This window comes from Athene noctua, chromosome 2 (assembly GCF_965140245.1).
Source record: "Athene noctua chromosome 2, bAthNoc1.hap1.1, whole genome shotgun sequence".
NCBI lineage: Eukaryota > Metazoa > Chordata > Aves > Strigiformes > Strigidae > Athene > Athene noctua.
The window spans coordinates 115,502,363-115,513,160 of record NC_134038.1 but is presented as its reverse complement, the minus strand read 5'-3'; positions in this window follow the sequence as shown (position 1 = coordinate 115,513,160).

Here is a 10,798-nt window from a genome sequence, read left to right as displayed (position 1 = left end):
GATGTGACTGTGAGGTTGGGATTGTAAAGATTAGGGAGACTCCTGTAGTTATAATTGCCTGTTCAGTTCATCTGCTGCTCTGTCACTCAAGAGTGGCACAGCTGCATTAACAACTCTAATCATAATCTAATTCTCAGATCAAATTCCCATCTTCAATATATCCTTTAATAAAGCTTCCATACCCCATCTTTTAGCCTTAATTATTGCTTCCTGTCTCCCCTGACAACCAAATTAAAAGGTACATGCAGCAGTTCTATAATAAAAAAATAGCACAGATACAACTGCTGCACTGCAAATTCACACTAACCTTGTGAAGGTTGGATGGCTTGTGATAACTAGATTTTTTACTGATAGCACAAGCACTAAAAGATAAGAAATACAATTTTATAATCATGTATCGATTTTTTTTTTTTCCCTGCTAATATGGAAAATTACCTGGGCCAGTTTTTAGATTAGCAAACGAGAAAAGACAATTTTATAGAAAAACTGTCTAGATTCCATGTGGACTGTTTTATTTCTTAAAGCTGGAGCTCTTAACATGTCAGTAGTTGACAGTAGACATTGTACTAGTTAAACTTAAATCCCTTTGCACAAGAACTGAGATGTCAAAACAGCGAGATACTTAATCAGGCATCTACCTTTTGGCATATTAATAATCTCAAGTCAAAAGAACTGTTAGCATGTTTAAAATTAGTAAATATCAAAGCAGTTTTTGAGCAGGACCCAAACTTTCAGTGTCTTATCCATGTAGAATTGTTTTGTCTGTTATACTGTGCAAATGAGAATTTCAAGAATTAAACTGTTGTCCATGCAAATGTAGTAAGATGGCATATCAACATTTCTGAGCAGAAATACATTTCCATGAAACTTTAATGTTAAACTAATAAAATCATGGTTAATTTGGGAAAATTACTAGAAAATTAAAACGATGAGACAGGTATGGGTAACAAAAGACACGACAGTTGTCAGCGTAAGTAAGGTATTAAAAAGATTAATCAATTATCAAAATATTTCAGCTAAGTTAAGGTTTTAAACAGAACAGTACACAATGGTGTTGAGATGATTTTAAAATATAGCCATGGATTTCAAGGGCAATAAGAAGGTTTCACAGATAAGAGAGGCCTGCAAGAATTCCAAAACTTTAAACATGGCAGGTTTTAATTATCCTGATACCAGTATTGATTTGGATAAGAACTGTTTCAGGGCTAAGGACACAAATGTGTTTGAGAAAGTAGCAAAGGATTTGTTTTCCAAGCAATGTGCTGCCCAGTTTTAGTAGCTTGGGGCTATCCTGTGAGTGAATGGATCGCAAATAAACCAGGACATGGGGGACAATTTAGCATAGGCAATGAATATGAAAAAGAAAGATCAGCGAAATGAAAGGGGTTTATCTGTTAAATGAATACAGTCTGAAGAACTCTGACCCAGAAAGTAATGTGTTTAGTCATTCTTACTTAGGTTACCTAAAAGTGAGAAACGAAAAATGTTGCATAGGTCACTTATGAAAATGTAGAGATTTGTCCTCTACCTAGATTTCTGTTATAACATACCAAGCTTAAGCAAGTGATCCAAGACACTCCAGTATTTAAAATTCAAGTTGTACTGTATCAAACATTTCTGCCAGTCTTGGAGACTCCCACTATACTGGTGAACTTTTTAAATTACTACTGGTCACAAAAAAAAAAAAAAAAATTCCTCCTTTTTATTTTTCTTTTTTCATTTTTTGAGACCCGAAGCATGACAATACTGAAGTATGCAATCCAGTTCTTTTCCTTAAAGAAAACATGTAAGACAGATGTAGATATATTACTTTTTAGTCATTAAGCTGAAGTAAGAAGAAATATTTCAGTAACTAATTCTAAATTCTGGGTGGTTTTATGATTACCCAGGTCTTGCCAGACCTGAAGCTGTAGTTCTGTATCAGGGTCAGTGTTTGCCCAAGCTCTTAAATGAACCCATTTAAAAGCATGAGTCCTCTCTTTCTATAACATTTACTTGATATCAGTAATTACCATATGGCTTCTCCCACCCTTGTAATGTATCTTTACAAGACTCTGCAGATGCAGAAGCAGGCTACTATTCCCATCTTTTGTTTTGAAAACAGAAACAAAACAAAAGATGTGATTCATCTCCACTTATAAGGTAGAAGCATACTTTAAGAGGGCTGGATAAACTCTTAATAGTCAGTGGAGAGAGATAAATTGCTTTCAGAGGGCAATTCCTATTATCATGCAATAGCTCTTGAGGTGAATCACAGCCTGGTGGAGTCTGAATTTCTGCACTGACTACAGAGAGAGGTTTCAATGACCAGCCTAGACTAGACAGACAGTTATCAGATGGCTGTAGGCAGGTTGAATACAACCTTAAAATCAGCAAGTGGGTCCCATCCTAGCAGACTAAAGATCCAAGGAGGAAAAAATGAGATGACACCTTTGAGCATTTCAGCCCTTTAACTGTCAAGAGTTCTAGAGTCCTGGGTATGGGAATATTTCCTTATTTCAGTGTTGGATCCAAAGCAAGCTGAACAATAAGGAGAAAGTGATCCAGAGCTGAGCAATAGCAACTAGTGCGTCCCACTGTGATCCCAACAATAAACATTACAGTAGCTTGATCCCAGGAGTAAGAGCTATACTGCCCTTTTTCACCACTTAGAAACCTAAATCGAATGGGATGGGGGAAGATGCATTTCTGTACACTGTAGAATGAGGCCTTATAACTTTTCCCGTGAAAACAAATCAAGACCCTTTTATCCTTAATGTGGTTCAGTTAGGACTCTATATTCATGAAAAGAAAAATGAAGCAGGATTAACTGAACAAGACCAGTGTCAGAACACCAAGAAGACTCACTCTGGGGTCAGTACCAGGTTTCACCCTTTGTCAATCAGAGCTGGAATTAAAAAAAAAATTCCCTTACAGATTGATATCCTAATGACAAAATATTGGCTATTCTGACATGAAAATCTAAACCTCATTTTTCTTTTTTTTAAATAAATGCTTTGGCTCAGAGAAATACTTAGAGCTGAAACTTTCTTTAAAATCAGCTTTACATTTTGCTTAAACAGTGTTTTTTGAAGAAAAATATAAGTATCTGAATAACTCCTTAATAGCTCTGCTCTATAAATTTCATATTAAAGTGACACTCATAACTACAGGAACTATTGGATGCTTCAAAAGTTTAGAGCAAAGCAGTATGGCTCAGTACCTAAAATGCAAAAGGCTTATCTGTGCTACCCACATGTTTTGTGTTAGCAAATTCAGAATACAAATTCTTTTAGAAACGTCTTCTATCAAAGTTTCTGACACTCATTGTTCTGTTGGTGTTATTTCTTTTTTCTTCCTTTTTTTTCCCATTTTTTTTGTTCTTTTTCCTTGGGAGGCGGGCATGGCACCAGAACAGATTTATTCACAAATTTATAATAGCTTTGATCTGTTATGTGAGAACTAAAAGATGTAGGGTTTTTTATCTTTTCACCTCTCCAACCTCACAGTCTTTCTACAGTATGGAAGCATGTCTACAGTATCCTTATATCTATTAGGGCAGATGGACATCCTTCCTGGCTTCAGATCTTTCCTGATCTCTCTCAGCCCTCACTTAAAATTGCAAGGGGAATGTACCTGTCGCTCACAGCAGGTGACGTCATGCCAGGTAGCATATGTTTTGAACAATTACACGAATACAGATGGTTAGGTAAGCACTACAGCAAATGCAAATAATCAGATCAAGTAAGGCCAGGTGACTACATCCACTCAATAACTTGAGAAAAGAATCCTGCTCTTTTAAAGAAAAAAATTATTAAAAAAAAAAGAAAGAACCATTCATAGTGTGAAAACTAGAAATCAGGATCAGTGAGATTGAAAGCATCACACAAGCCAGTTTTAAATGGCCTAAGTAACAGCAATGCCACTATTCCACTTAGGCAAATATTCTGCAGCTGTTCCCCAGCAGAGTCTCACTGAGAATTTTTTCTTGACATCAATATATATTTTACACTTGCTTTATTTTGGCCTGTTATTTCCTATTTTAGACTATTTCTTTGTGCCAAAGAAAGCCTCAACTTTTAAGTAAGAATTCTTACTTAGTATTCTCCACTGCTTCCCTTATGGTTATTTTTCTTTGGTTTTTTTGTTGGTTTTTTTTTTAATATTTCTTTATTTTCAATTTAATTTTTGAAGATTACTGACAATGATTCTTTCTTTCACTTTTCAGATCCCTGACTATTCCTCTAGTTTTTTCTTGATCTTTCTTACATTTCATGCACTCTTTGCAATGAGTTGTGTTCACCAGTTCATCAGCAACTAATTACATATTTTTATTCAAATTATAATTTTTGCCTGCAAAGAAGTCTTTCTCCTAGCATGCACTGAACCCAAATGAAAATAAACTACTTGTCTTTGGGTACTATTACCACAGAGCACATGATTTTCATTGTACTACGGTTTGTTTACAGTTCCCTAATACATTGAATCCCCTGATGATAGATCAATAAAAGGATGTCCTCCTGCACCTGACTATTTCTCTTTTGATAATAGTAACTATATTTTATTTCTCTGCACTTGAAAAAGCAATGATTGTGTTCATGTTCTTGTATATTCAATAGCTGCCTGCTAGCTTTTTAAGCTTATACTATAATATGATACTCTCTCTTGAACTTCACAAAACCTTGTCCTCTTTTTTCTGTCATTTTCAATAAACCACCCATAGTCTGCCTTGTTTCCCAGTGAATAAAAATGTGTGGTTCAATTACAGGAGTTGATGCTCTGAAGGTTAAATCACTTCACTGTGTCTCTTGTACTCTATGTAAGGAAAGACTTTGATTAACCAAGTCTTTCACATTAACAATGATGCTCTATGTTGAGTAGAGCATCTTGAAATGAAAATGAGCATTCGGATTGCCCTGTTTAAACTTTGTAGCGTTATAATCTTAAGGTTCATAATTTTTTCAAACATTCATAAGCACAATGATTACTTTAAAAATAATTCCAGGGCTACATCCTTGATTCTTTGAGTTTACAAATGTGTGTTATGCTTAAAATGGATTCTAAGCTGAGGTATGAAAGGTGACATTTTCTTATAACATTTCTTCGAGCAGCAGAGCAGGCTCAGTTTCTAAGGGGAATGCAACATGAATGATGGGACTTAGTGTCTCTGCCAGCCATTGAGCCTTTGGAGAAAAAGTGCTCTTAGGATATCAGAGCTAAATGAGGGTGCTTTTCTTGAAAAAATCCCTGTCATTCAACCACCCACAACAAAAGCAAGAGGCAAGCATGGAGACCATGCTAATTGCCTTTCTGTGAAGCTCAGAGGTGAGAGCACTTCCCACAGCTGCTGTGTATCTTCCTACCCTTTTTTTCCAATGACTCCTGGTTGGCCACTAAAATGTACTTGCAGGGATTCACAGCATGAACTGGTATAAAAGATTTTCTAAACAATGAGGAAATATTCTTGATGTTGGCTTATCTCCCTTTCTTTCTCTTTCAAAAGGAGCTTTGGGTTTTCTGTGGTACAGCCTGAGAACAGAGTGCAGGACCCAGACTTGGAATTTCATAATTACATTCCTAGCGTAAATCAGCCAAAGAAAACTGTGCTATTGCCTTACAGACAGTTCAGCATAGGGCAAGACAAATGAAACTGAGTCTGAACAGTAGATTCAATGCAGCAGATATACTATACATTGTGTGCAAAGGTTAAGGAATTTGTCTTGTTCTTCCCTTTGGAAAAAATGAAACTGAGAGGAACAGAAAACAATTTTGAATCTATCAGAACGATTGATAAAACTAATATCACTTCTTCACGAATGTTTATAAGGGATTCAAATATAAACTGGGAGAAACAATCTATTCATCTAGAGATTTTTCATAAACAGTCTAAATACTTCTACAACATGTGAAATAAAATGACCTGATAGAAAGATCATAAGTCTATTATATTTTTTCATTACTTCCGTGTATTTTGTATCAGATTCTTAGCTGCCAAAAAGGCAATATCTTTGAAGAGTAGCAGCAAATTATAAAGACATTTCTCATCCTATACCAAATGTGCCATGTATTTACATTTCTCATATTAAGATCATGCTGTAATCTTTCCTGTACCACTAGGACAAGAACATTAAAAAAAAAAAAAATTAAAAATGGACTGACATCTCCCTGGATTTTGCATTTATTTAGTACCGTTGGAAAATTACCTCAGTTCTGAATTAGTGCATGATCTGAAAGATATCTGAAGGCAAAGAATTGTTGAATATTAAATTCTTAGAGAAATCATAGAGTGGATTCTAGATTTTCAGATCATTTATTATTTCATCGCATAATTAGAGGTGTTATTTGAAACAATAAAATGCTCTGTAACAAAAGGAAGAATGGTACAATTCACTATAAGATCGTGCTGATATTCAGAAACCCCTTAACTTCAGAAAATAAAGACTTAACAGTAAAAAAAACCAAACTTATGTCTCATTTGCCTAATAAACAGGGGCACTGTAAAGGTAGATAAGCTCCAAGAATAATCTTTCCCTCTATTTAAACATTCTTGTTCTAGATTTTTCTTGAAAACAAATGTTCTTTTATTTTTCTCCCTCTTCCACTTTTTTTTTTCCTTTTTTTGAGGTAAAATTGAAGAGCTAGCTATTCAAATGACAATGGCCCAGGTTTCATGACATGCTAGTGAACTTGCATACAAATAAGACAAAAGGTATAGAAAATTCAGTACTTTATATTCTCAAGTTACTAAGATATATATATATTAAAAATAACAGGAAGAAAAAATATCTTTGGGATAAAGAAAAATGCTTTAGCAGTGTCCTCTCTCAAAGCAGAATTTTTGAGTGTGCAGTGTACACAACTCTATTTTCGTTTGAAGTGCTAGTTGTATTATTTCTTCAGTCAATGCAAGATTTAGGATTTTTTTTTTTTTATGGCATAAGCCATTGGCACTGGTATATGCAAAACTGAACTTGCAAACATGTGTTTTATTTATTTGCCTTACAGTCATTTCCACAATCTGTAACCATTGCCCAGTCTATGGTTTGATAAGATCCAGAACTTTTCTTGCCTTGTAAAGAAATGTATCTTGGAAGAAAATTAAAGTCCCATAGCTTCAAACACTGCCAGATACCTAGCATCTCTAGTCTTAAGAGGAAAATGTTCTTGAGAAATCATGAAACAGCTTAGTAGCTGCTGTCTTGGAGGAAAATGGGGCTCCTGATGGGCAACTGAGGTGTCTGACCTAAGCAATATTTTTCTGAGCAAAGCCCTGTACCTTGGCTTGTAGGCCTGGATGACAGTGGCCTCCTTCAGAAAATGATGATCTGGTAAGGAACCAAAGCCCCCCACCCTGTCCATCAGCAACCCAAGCTGCTGCCCATGAGCTCACAGTCAAGAGCTCTGTCAACTTAGGAAATGACACTGTACCACATCTGTTTATTTCTCTGGTATTTTGCATTTTGGGACGTGGTTTTGTTTGTTTTCTGTAAACAGAACTTTTTTTGTAGTTTGGAGTGTATCTTTCTCCCTCTGGAGAAAATAGCCATAAGTAGCTTTAAGATAATACTGTTGACATTTATGGATATTCTGCAGCTCACTGAGTATTACCCACAGTGATTATAATGTCACTTGTGCAAACTTGCTACCCATATGAGTATGTATCAATAGTGTAAATCAATTTAGAAACTCACTGTGAGTTTATGTGAAGTCTCGTCCATATAGGAGGAGCTGTAAACACTTTATCTTAGTTTCATCACAACATAACAGCTTTGTTCCTCGGGATGCTCATTTTCCTTAGGTCTTCAACGTAACACTGAACAAGTGAAAATCTTGTAAATATGTGGTTGTCTTACCCTTTCCTGGCAGCTGTCAGATTTGTACTTCTGTAGCAGTCAATAGCATGTTATTGTTTCCAAGTAAAGGAAACATCACATCTCATTGACACCACAAGATATGACCCACTGCTTTAATTAGTATTTTTTGCAGACTACTAAAATCACAGTAAAAATTCAGCAGGTACCCTTTCTCCATTTCAGTTACAAATACTGTTGAAAATCAGTTTCCAAGCGATTTGAAAATTAACTAAGCAATTCTGTCTGTATAATATTGTAGAAATCTGTAAACTTTAATATGATCACTTTAACTTGCTCTCTGTTTGGAAACATCAAAGTCAGTTTTCTGAAGTGTGTAAACTGAATGGAAGAAACCCCCAAAATTTTATGTTGATCCTGTCAAGATATACCCAGAACCCAAAAATATTAATAACTCAGGGAATTTTTAAAAGTTCACAAAATCTTCTGGCATTTCACATTAACTAAGTTGAATTTAACAAAGCCATGTGAGCTTGGATGATGTCAACAAGACATACCGTGTTATGATCTCTCTGCCCCCTGAGGATATCATATATAACCCATGACTATATATCCCATTGTAACGTGAATTTGAGTTTTCAACCTGCTTGCTGATGGCCTTATGCTAAAATGCTGGGTTTAAATAGTCTATTTGCTGTCCTTAAACAGCCACCTCAATCCATATCCAGCTGCAACTTCCCAGTTCATTACCTGTGAGAGTCTTCAGAGCACTTTCACTACTTTGCCTCAGCAGACATGGTGGAGGGATTTATTCTGAATTTTTGTGTTTGTTTTTAATTTAAGCTACAGACATAAACCTGGTTAGGATCTTTTACTTTATACAACGTTTCAATTCTGTAAGCTATTTCACAATAAACAAATTATGCAACACCAGCTTAAAGAAGAGTGTAATGATTTTGATCTCATGAGGATGTAGTCTTTAGTGGGTGAGCAACTAAGTAATTGCACCTCCTTGAACGTGCTTTTCTTGCAGGCAAGAGGGAGTCATTTTCAATACTCATCAGCCTCTGTCTTTAGCATTATCTTTACTTATATTCTGCTGTGTAACATGTTATGTTTTCTGTTCTGGGCTGGGCTGGGGTGGGGTGTGGTGTTGCAGCATGTTGCCAAGTTTCTACAGCCCAAAGTAGATATCACAGAATCACAGAATCATCTAGGTTGGAAAGGACCTTGAAGATCATCTAGTCCAACTGTTACCCTAGCACTGACAGTTCTCAACGACACCATATCACTCAGCACTATGTCCACTCTACTCTTAAACACCTCCAGGGATGGGGACTCCACCACCTCCCTGGGCAGCCCATTCCAATGTCTAACAACCTGTTCTGTAAAGAAATGCTTCCTAATATCCAATCTAAACCTTCCCTGGTGCAACTGGAGGCCATTTCCTCTTGTCCTATCACTTGTTACTTGGTTAAAGAGACTCATCCCCAGCTCTCTGCAACCTCCTTTCAGGTAGCTGTAGAGGGCGATGAGGTCTCCCCTCAGCCTCCTCTTCTCCAGACTCAACACCCCCAGTTCCCTCAGCCGCTCCCCGTACGACCTGTGCTCCAGACCCTGCACCAGCTTCGTTGCCCTTCTCTGGACACGCTCGAGTCATTCAATGTCCTTTTTGTAGTGAGGGGCCCAAAACTGAACACAGGAATCGAGGGGCGGCCTCACCAGTGTCGAGTCCAGGGGTAAGATCCCTTCCCTGTCCCTGCTGGCCACGCTATTGCTGACACAAGCCAGGATGCCATTGGCCTTCTTGGCCCCCTGGGCACACTGCTGGCTCCTGTTCAGCCGGCTGTCAATCAACACCCCCAGGTCCCTCTCTGACTGGCAGCTCTCCAGCCACTCCTCCCCAAGCCTGTAGCGCTGCTGGGGGTTGTTGTGGCCCAAGGCATCTGGCCTTATTGAAACCCCTACAGTTGGCAATCATGTCCCACTGAGGTAACATAAATTAAAAAACCAAAGTTTTTATAATTTTTTAATGAAGGCTTTAGTATGTAGTCACCCTGGTGTCTTCTGAACAAAGATGCTTTTAGTCCTCAAAAGGAGGTTGCTGTTCTGTTTACCTCTAAATATTTGCATAAATATCATCATTATTCAGAGAAATAGGTACCCTAACTGTTCATTTTGCCTATCCACTTGTATCCTACTACAACTTACATTACTATTTACAAGTAGCCCCTGCTGAGATTCTTCATATCTTTCACATTTTTTGATGATTGGTTCTAAAGTCCTGTTGTTCTTATTCTGACAGAACTTTTCTAAATACTAAATCTAACATACTTTTTATGATTAAAGACTACTACAAAGCCTGTAGGTGTATACTTTCTGATTTTGTAAAATGATGTCCAGAATTTGAGAAAAAGCTGGGTTTTAATCATCATAATGATTATTTCAGCTTTTTTTAGGAGGTGAAAAACCTCCAGAATTCAGCTTTGAAACACATATACCTGCTTTTAACACATATGAACAGATAACTGCAACAGCCTGCTGTGTCTTTAGTTCTCAATATGTCTCCCAACAAGGATAAGAATCAATTGATTCTGAAAGGTTCTTAGCTGCAAAATGATATGTTCTTCCTGTGACATATTTTGACAACTGAATTTTGGCCTAAACCATCACAAAAGTGCTTTCAAGAAGAAACAAAAAGCAAAAATTACAAAAGTTCTGAATTTATTTGAATAAGATTCCTTTTTAAAGTTACAAGTTGATTTGCTACTGATTCTAGAGAGTTTGAATCACTGAGATTTCCCTAGAAAATAATTAATTATATGAGATTTCTTATGTATTTTATTTTGAAAAGGTTGATTAATTTTTTTTCAACTGTCACTAATTACATCTGTTGAGTAACATTATACATGCCCTCTATCTCACAGACCTGGGGAATCCAAAATACACTTTAGAGGTATTTATTTGCAGATTCCTAATTTCCAGTTTCTGCAATGCCCCAACCAGAT